At 27.3% G+C, this 10821-nt stretch overlaps 1 pseudogene; it reads right to left on the reverse strand.

Moving 5' to 3' along the window:
* Positions 1-14: 14 nt before the first annotated feature.
* Positions 15-561, reverse strand: LOC113382224 (annotated as a pseudogene).
* Positions 562-10821: the final 10260 nt, after the last annotated feature.

A 10821-nucleotide genomic window follows, 5' to 3' on the forward strand; every position in this document is an offset into this window, starting at 1 on the left:
CCATCATCTCCTACGAAGGTGTATGATCCACGGACACTGAGGGCTTCATTTTCGGTTCCAACATTCTTAGTTCAGCTTGTTCCTGACGGCTGGTTCCATCGCTGGTGTCAACAGCGAATTTATATCCGTCAGTTCCAATGTTGTCGAATTCGTAGCGGGTTACTACGGCATCCTTGGGGTGTTGGGGGGCTGAAGCAACGAGGGCCACGAGGGCAGCGAGAACAATGATCTGAAAAAAATCATTCATTCATTATACAAAAATCCTTCTCGAATTTATATCAACACATTGGTAAAAAGATCCTAATTCCATCACATTAAATCTAAAGCACTTTTGAAATAAGTTGCACTATTCAATTCAAACACTTCTAATAAGCAATCGAAAAAAGTTTCTTATTAACACTTTCCACTGCTAATATTTGAATAATTGTGTTTATTATATATTTCAATAGAGCTCACCATTTTCATTTTGGAAATGTTTGGGTTATTCCGTGAACCTGGGATGAGTTCTAAAGGTAAACTGTGATGAAGATATTGTGAAGATGCGGTTTATATACTGATATTCGACAGTGACGTCCTCGAGTGACTGGTAGTCGTCTTCAGATGCTGGGTCGCTTGATATGATGACATTTTCTCATGCGTTTTGTTAAGCGAATTTCACTTCTATACCGAAGTCGTATATTTTCAATATATAACGTATTAAATAATATTTTTAATTGTTTATTTTATAATATGATATAACACCATATACATCACTAAATTATTTCTAATCACTATTATGTGTAGAGAACTTTAAATAATCTATTTGATGAAAGCCATCGGTTTTTATTTATAAAACTTCAATGTAACTCAATTTTTAAAAAATTAATTGTAATTGAAAAGAAAGAAAAGCAAATAACTGATCTAGTTTTACAAGAGCCATTACAAAAACACATTATTATCATTACGAGAATAATTAACAATAAATTGCAATAAATAAATGCAATATATATCATTTATTCAGATTTTATTATATGTCCACATTTTTTCACTATTAATATTTTTTTAATATTTTTTAATATCAATTTGATCCATATTTTTGGTGACGCTAGGAATGATATAAAATCGACCATTTTAAATTTTTTGCAACGGTGTATACAATAAATGAGATATGAAAATATACAAATAATTGAATTAATTAAGCCCTGAAATTTTTTGATTTTAAAGGAATTATTTTTACTAATCAAGTAATTTGTTTGGCAAATCAAAATTGTAAAATTTAATTTTCATAAGTACTAAAAAATACATCCTTTGTGTAAGTACTTCAACTAATTTACAACAATTTGAACTAATATAATTTTGTATCGAATTAAAATACATTAATTCTAGTTATTGTAAATTAATTGAAACACCCACACGTACAAAATATTTATCTTGGGTTCATATGAAAATATAAATTTAAAACTTTTATTTGTCAACCAAATTAATTGAGGAGTAAAAAATAAATATTTTGTGTTTTAGAATCAAAAAGTTTGAACACTATTAGAATTCTGAACTCTATACATATTATGAAATGGTGCTAAAAATGTATTTAATTTTTTATTTATAATTATAACTATTTTTCGGGGATATGACGAGTCCTTTTCTTCAGCAATTATCAAACACCAGCAAATATATGGTAAAATTTAAATTAAAAAATAAAATAAAAAGATGTACAATTTGTTTGTTCGTTTTATCAGTTACTGAAGATAAATATTCTATTTATCCCCAAAATGTAAAAATATTTATAAACTAGCTGTAAGTGGAATTCTGTCTTAAGGCAATTAGGGCATCGTGCCTTAAGGCAAATTGCTGGAACTTCCCGTACCAAAAATTATTATTTTTTTAAAAAACGATTAAAATTGAAAAATTGAAAAAAATTTACTTCGAAAAAATAAGATTTTTGAGAAACTATGAATTGGACAAAAAATTACTTTTTTTTGAAAAAAAAAATTTTTAAAAAAAAAAATTTTTTTTTAAAAATTTTTTAATTTTTTTTTTTTTAAGAAAAATGTTTTCTTTATTTTGACATATTTTGGAAGATCTGAACTTGTTTTTCAGAGCAATCGTACTGCTTTAACTGCATAGAGATGAAATATAAAGCGCGTAAGCGCGGCGTCGCTGTCTAACGGGTAAACATTGATACGGAACCCATAGGAAAATAAACAAAATTTATACTTATTGTTAAAATCTCTATAAAATATCTGAAAATTTGATGTACATATGTCTAATGATCATTTTTGACCGCCAAATGGCTTTTTTTTTTACTTTTTTCGTTATATCTCCGAAACCGCTAGACCTGCCTTTATGAAAATTTATGATCAATTCTTTATCTTGTCAATACAAGTAAAATGTTTTTTGAATTATTAAAATCGGACTTTCCGTTCTCTTGAAAACTGAGTTACCGATATTGGCACTTTTTGCCCCGTATCTCCGGAACGGCTAGACCTGCCTTCGCCAAAAACTAATCAGCACGTCTCCTTATCAATACGAATCGAATGTTTTTTGAATTATTCAAATCGGTTGATCCGTGTTCCCGAAAAATCGTCGACGAAAATTTGTATCCGCACATACATACACACACGCACACACACACACACACACACACACCACACACAACACACACACACACACACACACATACATCCATTTTTTCTAAGGTATGCCAAAATATTCAGAAACCTTTGAAACGTAAAAATATATAAAAATTTTCATTTTCGATTTTTTTGCGATTACTATAACTTACCCTACGGGAAGTTAATAATCCCAGAAAACAGACTTTTAGGTTAGAAAAATAGAATCATAACATTTATATATATATATATATATATATATATATATATATTTATATTCATATTTATGCAAACTTGAATGCCCGAGAACTTATTCACCTGACATGTTGCATATCACCATAGTTCTCGTGAGATAGTATTTAAAATTTTGATTACAATTCTTTTGCAACTGCATTAATAATAAATTTATGTGTCTATTCTCGATCAAGAAAATAAAATGTTGTAATCTTATTATGAACTTTTTATTTCGAATTATTTTCCATTGATTTTAACTCTGACATTTGAAGTAATAACTGGTGGCCGATATAGCATTCGATAGATTACAGACTTTTAGTATTTCCTGTAACCAATTTTATAATTAAGTACGTATGTAATCTTTCTATCTGTGCAATGGGAACAATTGCCTTTCTTGTTAAACTTATAAAGAAATTATTAAGAAATAATTGGCTGGTTCGATAATTGTACATTGGGAATGACCGAAGATGTGAACAATGAGTATCGAATTATTTCATATTTCTTTATTTCATTATCGGCAATCGGATATATTTTATGAATTTGTAAATTTTATATTGCTGTAACGATAATCTTTTAAAAATTTGATAATAATTTATCAAATATTACCAACATATAAATTTCTCAGGTAAATAGCAAAAAAGGTAAAATTACCAAACCGATTTTGAAAATTCAAGAACTTTTTGAAAGATATTCCGCTGAGTATCGTAATTTTTTGGTAAAGATAAGCCTTTTACTTCGTAAATAATTGTTAAATCATTTTGACGATTTTAAAGAAAACTTAGCATGCATAGTGATAATGTGCATAGTCTTATCGAGCATCCCAAAAATATCACAGGCCTAGGAAAAGTGGTCAATAGTGGGCATAAAGTAGAAGCTTTCATGTCTACTGATTGTTTAATTTATTTTATTATCCTACGCCACTGTAAAATAAAATGGTTCATCTCAAATCCGCCGCTACTGCCTGTTACTTAATTGTGAGCTTTTGAACATCAAAATTTCTAAGAATAAATTACAGGTGCGTGAATATGTTATTCACATCGTTCTCATATGGATTGGATTTTTGTATAATTTATCGGCGTTGATAAGTTCATTCGAATATTTAAAAATTTATGACTTTTAAAATGTCAGAATACTATTTCACAATATTTAGCCTGATATTGCCCGATGTTAATATTCACGTGAGGTTCTCGAATGTCAACCTTGACTACAAATTACCTTTCAGTTTTTTTGTAGAGCTAATTAAAAATATTTATAAATCTTCGATAATTTGTATAATATTTATGGAAACGATCCATTAATCAATAAATAGATGTGTCGTTAAACACACGCGGAGAGGAGAGACATAAATTATCTTGTAGTAGACGAGAATTATTTTATTTAGAAGTAAATGTGTAGTAAGAAGCAACAAATGAATTACTAGTAAATTTGGAAAATCATTTGCACTAGGCAAGTGTAAAATCAAAAATAATGTTAATTTTCAAAACATTCATGAATTTTTATGATTAAAAATCGTGGCGTAGGTCTATAGTATTGTCGAATGTTCATAGATCAGAAACTCCATTAAAATCTTAAGATCTGACCAAAAAAATCTTAAACAAAAACTAATCAGAACGACCAACCAACTGATATTCATTTAAATGTTCAAAAAATCATGATTTTTTAATTATCAGTTATCACGAATCCTTATCGAGCTTCATTGGATGGGTTTAAAATTTTTGAAACCTTAAAATAAGAAAATTGCATTTTTCGGCAAAACAAATTTCTCATTTGGGAATTTATAAAATAACATACTTAAAATATCTTTTGGCGAAATTGACGAAATTTTTTAAATTATGTAAAAATTTTAATTCTATTCCTACCCAATTCTGAACTTATTTCTATTTATAATAATAGAAATAATTTATGCATATTATTTATATCATATATTACACAACTGGAATTTTATTCTTTTCTTATCCATCGAATTCATGGAAAAATATCTGATAAAATTTATCGTAGACTTCTAATTTGCATGCAATTTCTCAATCTAGTAACGAAACCTATAAAATATTGGGTGTTAAAATTATTTGTGACTTCTGGTTAAGAAACCAATGTTATTGAAAGTGAATGATGATAAATTACGGTATGATTTATTGTAGAAGTAATATACTTAGACTTCAATATACAATTTTAATGAACTTTGGTATTTACTTATAGACATATTAAATATCAAAACGCTTAATGCTAGTAAAAAAGGAAAAAATCATAGAAAATTTTGTTGTAAGAAATGATAATTGGACTAATATTATAAGAGGTATTTATTGTTATATGTTAACAATATTTATTTATGACACCCTTCTCGGTTAACACGTTTCTCTATTTTTTTCTAAAATTAGGAAAATTGACATCACTGCCAGTGGAAAAGAGTTTATTTATCTTTAACCAAATGGTCGTTAGGTCGATCGTTTATAAATATATATATATATATATATATATATATATTTAAAAAATATGACTGTTAAGTCTTTTATTTATAATATTTTAAGGGTTTTTTTCTATTTTTCAAATAATTTGTCTTTTTAATGCAAAGAAAAGAGTCAAACTATAGGATTCAAAACGTATTGACTATTAAATTGTATGTGTAATTAAATTAAATCTAGGTGGATGCCTCTTTGTTTTGTTATAAAGGCATTGTAAAGCAATTGATTATTCGAATGTTTTTTTCTGAATCCAAAATCCTAGCTTCACCCATGTACACATTTAATATATTATCCATTTTCATACTATTTTCAATTGCCTTAAGGCTGTAAAAAATGAATGAATAAGAAATCATTTGTTATGTATATTTTTGCATAATATTGAATAATAATTTGATCCTGATAAATATATTATCAGTCGAATATTGAATTGTTTGAGTGCAACAATGTTTTTTTAAAAGAACGGAGGGCGCGGCACGAAAAGGTTGGAAACTACTGCCTTAACCTATAAAGCCTTATTCTTCAAAATGCAAGGAGTAAAAATAAATTATCCTTCTTACACGAGACATCTAAAGAATTACAGCATCGACATCAGAACAAACTATCGCACATTTTCCCTGTATTAAATAAACAACATTTATTTAATAAACCGCGGCATTAACAAAGGATGCTAATAATAATATATTATCGATGATCATTAATTGTCATAGCTTAAGATAGAAAGCATGACATACACTATGTTTTGCGATTTACCAATACATTCTTTGAACCCACGTACAAAATGCATTAGACAAGAGATGTACGAGTTTCGTAATCTCCTCTCATTGTGATGCTACGGGTCATATCACAGCGAAAGCAAAATTGTCCAATGAAATTTATTTTTGCATATTTTGACCTCGAATTTTTTTGCAAAAAAGTCTAACCTCGTTTAATAACACAGTAATTATAACCATTTTTATAAAAAGATAATTAATTTATTGTATTTATTGTTTAATTACTTATTTAACATGTTTGTATTTATGTATATACACTTGTTTCTAAAGTTTTCATACCGCGCCCCCCGTTGTTACAAAAAAAAAATGTTGCGACCCTGTAATTTTTTTTTACAATTTAATTTCAAAAATACTCAACTGATATAATGATATAAATATCACATTATAAATTAATATGAAATGTTATGTAAAAATATACATAAAAGTAATTAGCTATCCTTACATTTTTTATATCATTCCATCATTTTGGTTAATTTCCGAAAATTGTATTGTTTTTGTTTTTAATCGACATCTAGTAAATTTGAAGATAAGATTGTTAAATCACATATGATAACTAAATGACAATAGTAGAAATAGTCAGTGTTACTTCAAATACAAAATACATTTGAGTTTTTAACTTCCCGTAGGGTAAGTTATTGTAATGGGCCGAAAATCGGAATTGAAAATTTTTACATTTCTCGACGTTTTGAAGGTTTCTGAACGTTTTGGCATACTTCAGAAAAAATGGATGTGTGTGTGTGTGTGTGTGTGTATGTATGTATGGATACAAATTTTCGTCCACGTTTTCGGGCGTACGGATCAACCGATTTGAATGGTTTAAAAAACATTCGATTCCTATTGATAGGGAAAAGAGCTGATTAGTTTTTGGCGAAGGCAGGTCCAGCCGTTTCGGAGATACGGAGCAAAGAGTGCAGAAAATAGAAATCGAGTTTTTGAGTGAACGAAGCATCCGATTTGAATGATCTAAAAAACATTCAATTAGTAATGATTGGGAGAAGGGGTTATTAGTTTTTCGCAAAGGCAGGCCCAGCCATTTCGGAGATACAGAGCTAAATGTACAAAAAATTGCAGTTTTTGAGAGAACTAAGCGTCCGATTCAATTGATTCAAAGAACTTTCTGCTTGTCTTAACAAAATAATTGATTTTGGAAAAAAAAAAATTTGTTCATTTTTTTTTTTTTTTTTTTTTTTTTTAGTTTTTTATATCGAAAATATTTCAGATTCCATTTTTAATTCTGACTATAGTTCTAATATACTTTACAAATAATTTCAACTCTGCAATACAGTTTATATAATTCTTATAAATATTGACAATGTTACAATATTTAGAATAATCTATTTGAAAACATTCAGTATTCCACGAACATTTCGTTACGGTACGGGAAGTTCCAGCAATTTGCCTTAAGGCACGATGCCATAATTGCCTCAAGATAGAATTCCACTTACAGCTAGTTAATATTTAAAATTAAAAAAATATTACATCTATTTGCTTGAATAAAAATTCAATCCGGGTAATTTTGTTATCCGTTAATTCAATTTTATGCGAATAAATATCCGATGACAATTATTTTCCAGACATTATTAGGTAATAAAGTACAAAACCTACGCACGACCTATATTTTAATGCCAATACTTCAGTTATTTACAAATTTAGCAAATAAGTATCACTCGAGAATACAAAAATACTTTCCATAAACTCATCATGTTCGCGGATATATTATAATAATTTATTCAAACTGAATATTTTTGATTTTATAACAAGTTTGTATATAATACAATAAAATAATCACAACGATTACCATAAAATACAAAAAAAGATTCAAGGTCGATTTCAGTTTTACATTTTTTACAAAATCAAGTTTAAAAATTAAGCGTTAAACTTTATAATGTCAAAGATGTAACTTTATGTGTTTACAATTATCGTTTATGTGCCGAAGCTCATAAATAATAATGGAATAATAAATTAATTTTTATTTATGATATTGTAGGAAATAGAAATAGAAAATCAAAGTATTTTTATTATTACCCCCGGCATAATCAAAATAAAACAAAACCTACAATAACAAATCATTAATAAGGAGCCAAACTAGGATCCAAAACATACAAAAGACAATTTTATTAACTGGATAGGTGATTGCCTAAAAAATTTCATATATATATATATATATATATATATATATATATATATTATATTTACTTCAAAGTTTTTATTTTCGTTGAGTATTCTTTATTTCGATATAGTGCCAAGGTTTACGACATAATTTTAAAGATTTTCAATATACTTTCACTAGGTCATGAATTCTCATTCGTTTTTATACTCATTTCAATACTATAAAGATTAAAGATAATAAGATTTACAGATAAGTTTTTATTTTGCTCAAAGACAAAGATGTGTAAACCAGATAAAACACCTACAAATTTTAAACAAATTCTATGCAGTTTTTTTTAACGAAAATGCCAATAAACGTAAAATAAATTAACATGTTTGAAAACATTCACGCATTTTTCAAGGATGACCATTTGATTTATCAATGTTATTTCCAGAATCAAGTTTTTCGTGATATAAAATCAGAGAGACCTCACATAATATTCTGATAATATATGTAAAATTAGAAGCACGTTGACGATTTTATTTTGGCAGTATACAATTAGTCTCTGTCGTAGTTTAATAAATACTTAATAAATTTGAATCTCTAATTAGTGCCAGATCTTATAGAGAATTTTCTGTAGAATCTGTAATAACTTTCGACACCAGGAAAAATTTATCTATACTTTGTAAATTATTTTTCAAATGTGTATTTTCTGTGATTCGATATTTCTTGTTAAGAACTCCCAGTTACTAGCGGCACAAATTGATTATAAATAAAAGCATTACTTTACCTGAATATTAATTATATTTTTGCTATGGGAAATTATCTATGGTAAACTAATACCTATAGGTATGTCCATATTTGAACTTTTGCGGCCGTTGATAATCCTTATTGCTTTATTAGATTCTTAGATGCCAGTTGAAATATCCATCATTAATGAGGTAAATTTGCATAACGAATGTTGTTTATTAAGCAGGCATTAGGTTTTACACACTAAATCCATAAATAGAAAGCTGGTGTAAATAATTTCAATGAAAAACCAAAATCAAGCCTAAATATATTTTAACTGCATTTATTTTCTCCTATCCAATAGAGAGCACACTGTTGTCATTAGTAAATCATTCATTAATATTATTAATAATGAAGCAAACTTACAAAACCACTATTTTTATATCTTCTTTTTGTATTCAATACGGAAGTTTTCTGGTAAATTGTTACTCATTTCAATGTCAATTGCCAACACTTTGCCCAACTTCTGATTTTTGGTGAATTATCCAAAAACTTACTTGTTTTCAAATTTTTATTTGGTGTTTTCGTAGAATATTGGTGTTACTTCTCCCGGTGCATCCGCAAAGATGAATATTGAATCCAGATTATTTTCAGCATAATTTTATATAAATATTCTTCACAACGAAATTTGTCTTTGAATCCTAATTTTCTAATTTAGTTTCCTCCTCTTGCGCCTTTTATTTAATTTTCTCCGAATGTTTCGCAGTAAAATAAAACCACATTCACTAATTTATTCCACGTACATTTAATACAAATTGATGATTATTCAATTACCATTTGCGATATTAATAAAACGACAATAATTAGCACTTTCTATATACCCGAGAAACTCATCAATGACAAGGTTAATGAAAGAACAAATGAGATGAATAAATCGCAATGGAATTTGTAACTGGTTATTTCATAGTATTATGGTTCTATTAAATGCCGGGTTATGCATATAGTAAAAAGAGACATTTTTATATTCAATATTTTACATTTAGATTTTTTGTAATGTGATAATTATTTGTGTTGATGAGTACTAATTTAATTTTATGCACTCTGCATATTTTGCTTATGCAAATATTTGCGAATGGAATCGCTAAATATAAAACTCACTATAAAATAGAAAACTTCAATACTAAATTATATCATTAAAAAGCTTAAATATTCTATTCTTAGATGACAGAAAAATTTATAAGTGCATACAATAAGAAATGTTCGAATGTTATCGAAATTTGTGAATATGCGAAATTGTGAATTAACTCAAATAACAATATTTTTAACACCTCATTGAAAAGGTGAGTGTTATTTAAATATAGAATAAAAAGCTGCAAATAAATCGCGAATGCTAAAACATTTGTATATGTATCTGTATGTGATTTATTAACAAAATATGAACATCATCATTGTTAAATAACTATGCGATGTTTTATATAACTTATTAAATTAAATTAACAGGTCAAGAGACTCATTAAATCACACATGTTTTCCTAAATAATATAAGAACAGGCCTCATAGCAAATATTAGGCCTACTAACATTCATAATTAAAACTATACGTTCATCAGAAAATAACAATAATGATATAAAACACTAAGTTTAAAATTGTATGTAGTTTTAAATCCTAACGAAAATATTAAATTAGAGTAATGCAATTTTAATGATAATATGTTATTAAAAGAAAGTTAAAGCAAGAATGTTGAGATATATACGCGAATATTTTCTAAATTTAATAAGTTTGATTTGTGCGCTAAAAGCTTCTATTGAATATTTTTAACTGACTTAAAATTTATAACATTATCTAAATATAATGTTCAATTCTTGTACGTATAACTAACGTCGATGATGTTATTTTTTCTATATCATACTATTCAAAACTTAATTAACTCTATGCAGCGCAAACTAAAATCT

This window comes from Ctenocephalides felis, unplaced genomic scaffold, assembly GCF_003426905.1.
Source record: "Ctenocephalides felis isolate EL2017-DRISC unplaced genomic scaffold, ASM342690v1 CF-g0.4_SCAFFOLD_03368, whole genome shotgun sequence".
Taxonomy (NCBI): Eukaryota; Metazoa; Arthropoda; class Insecta; order Siphonaptera; family Pulicidae; genus Ctenocephalides; species Ctenocephalides felis.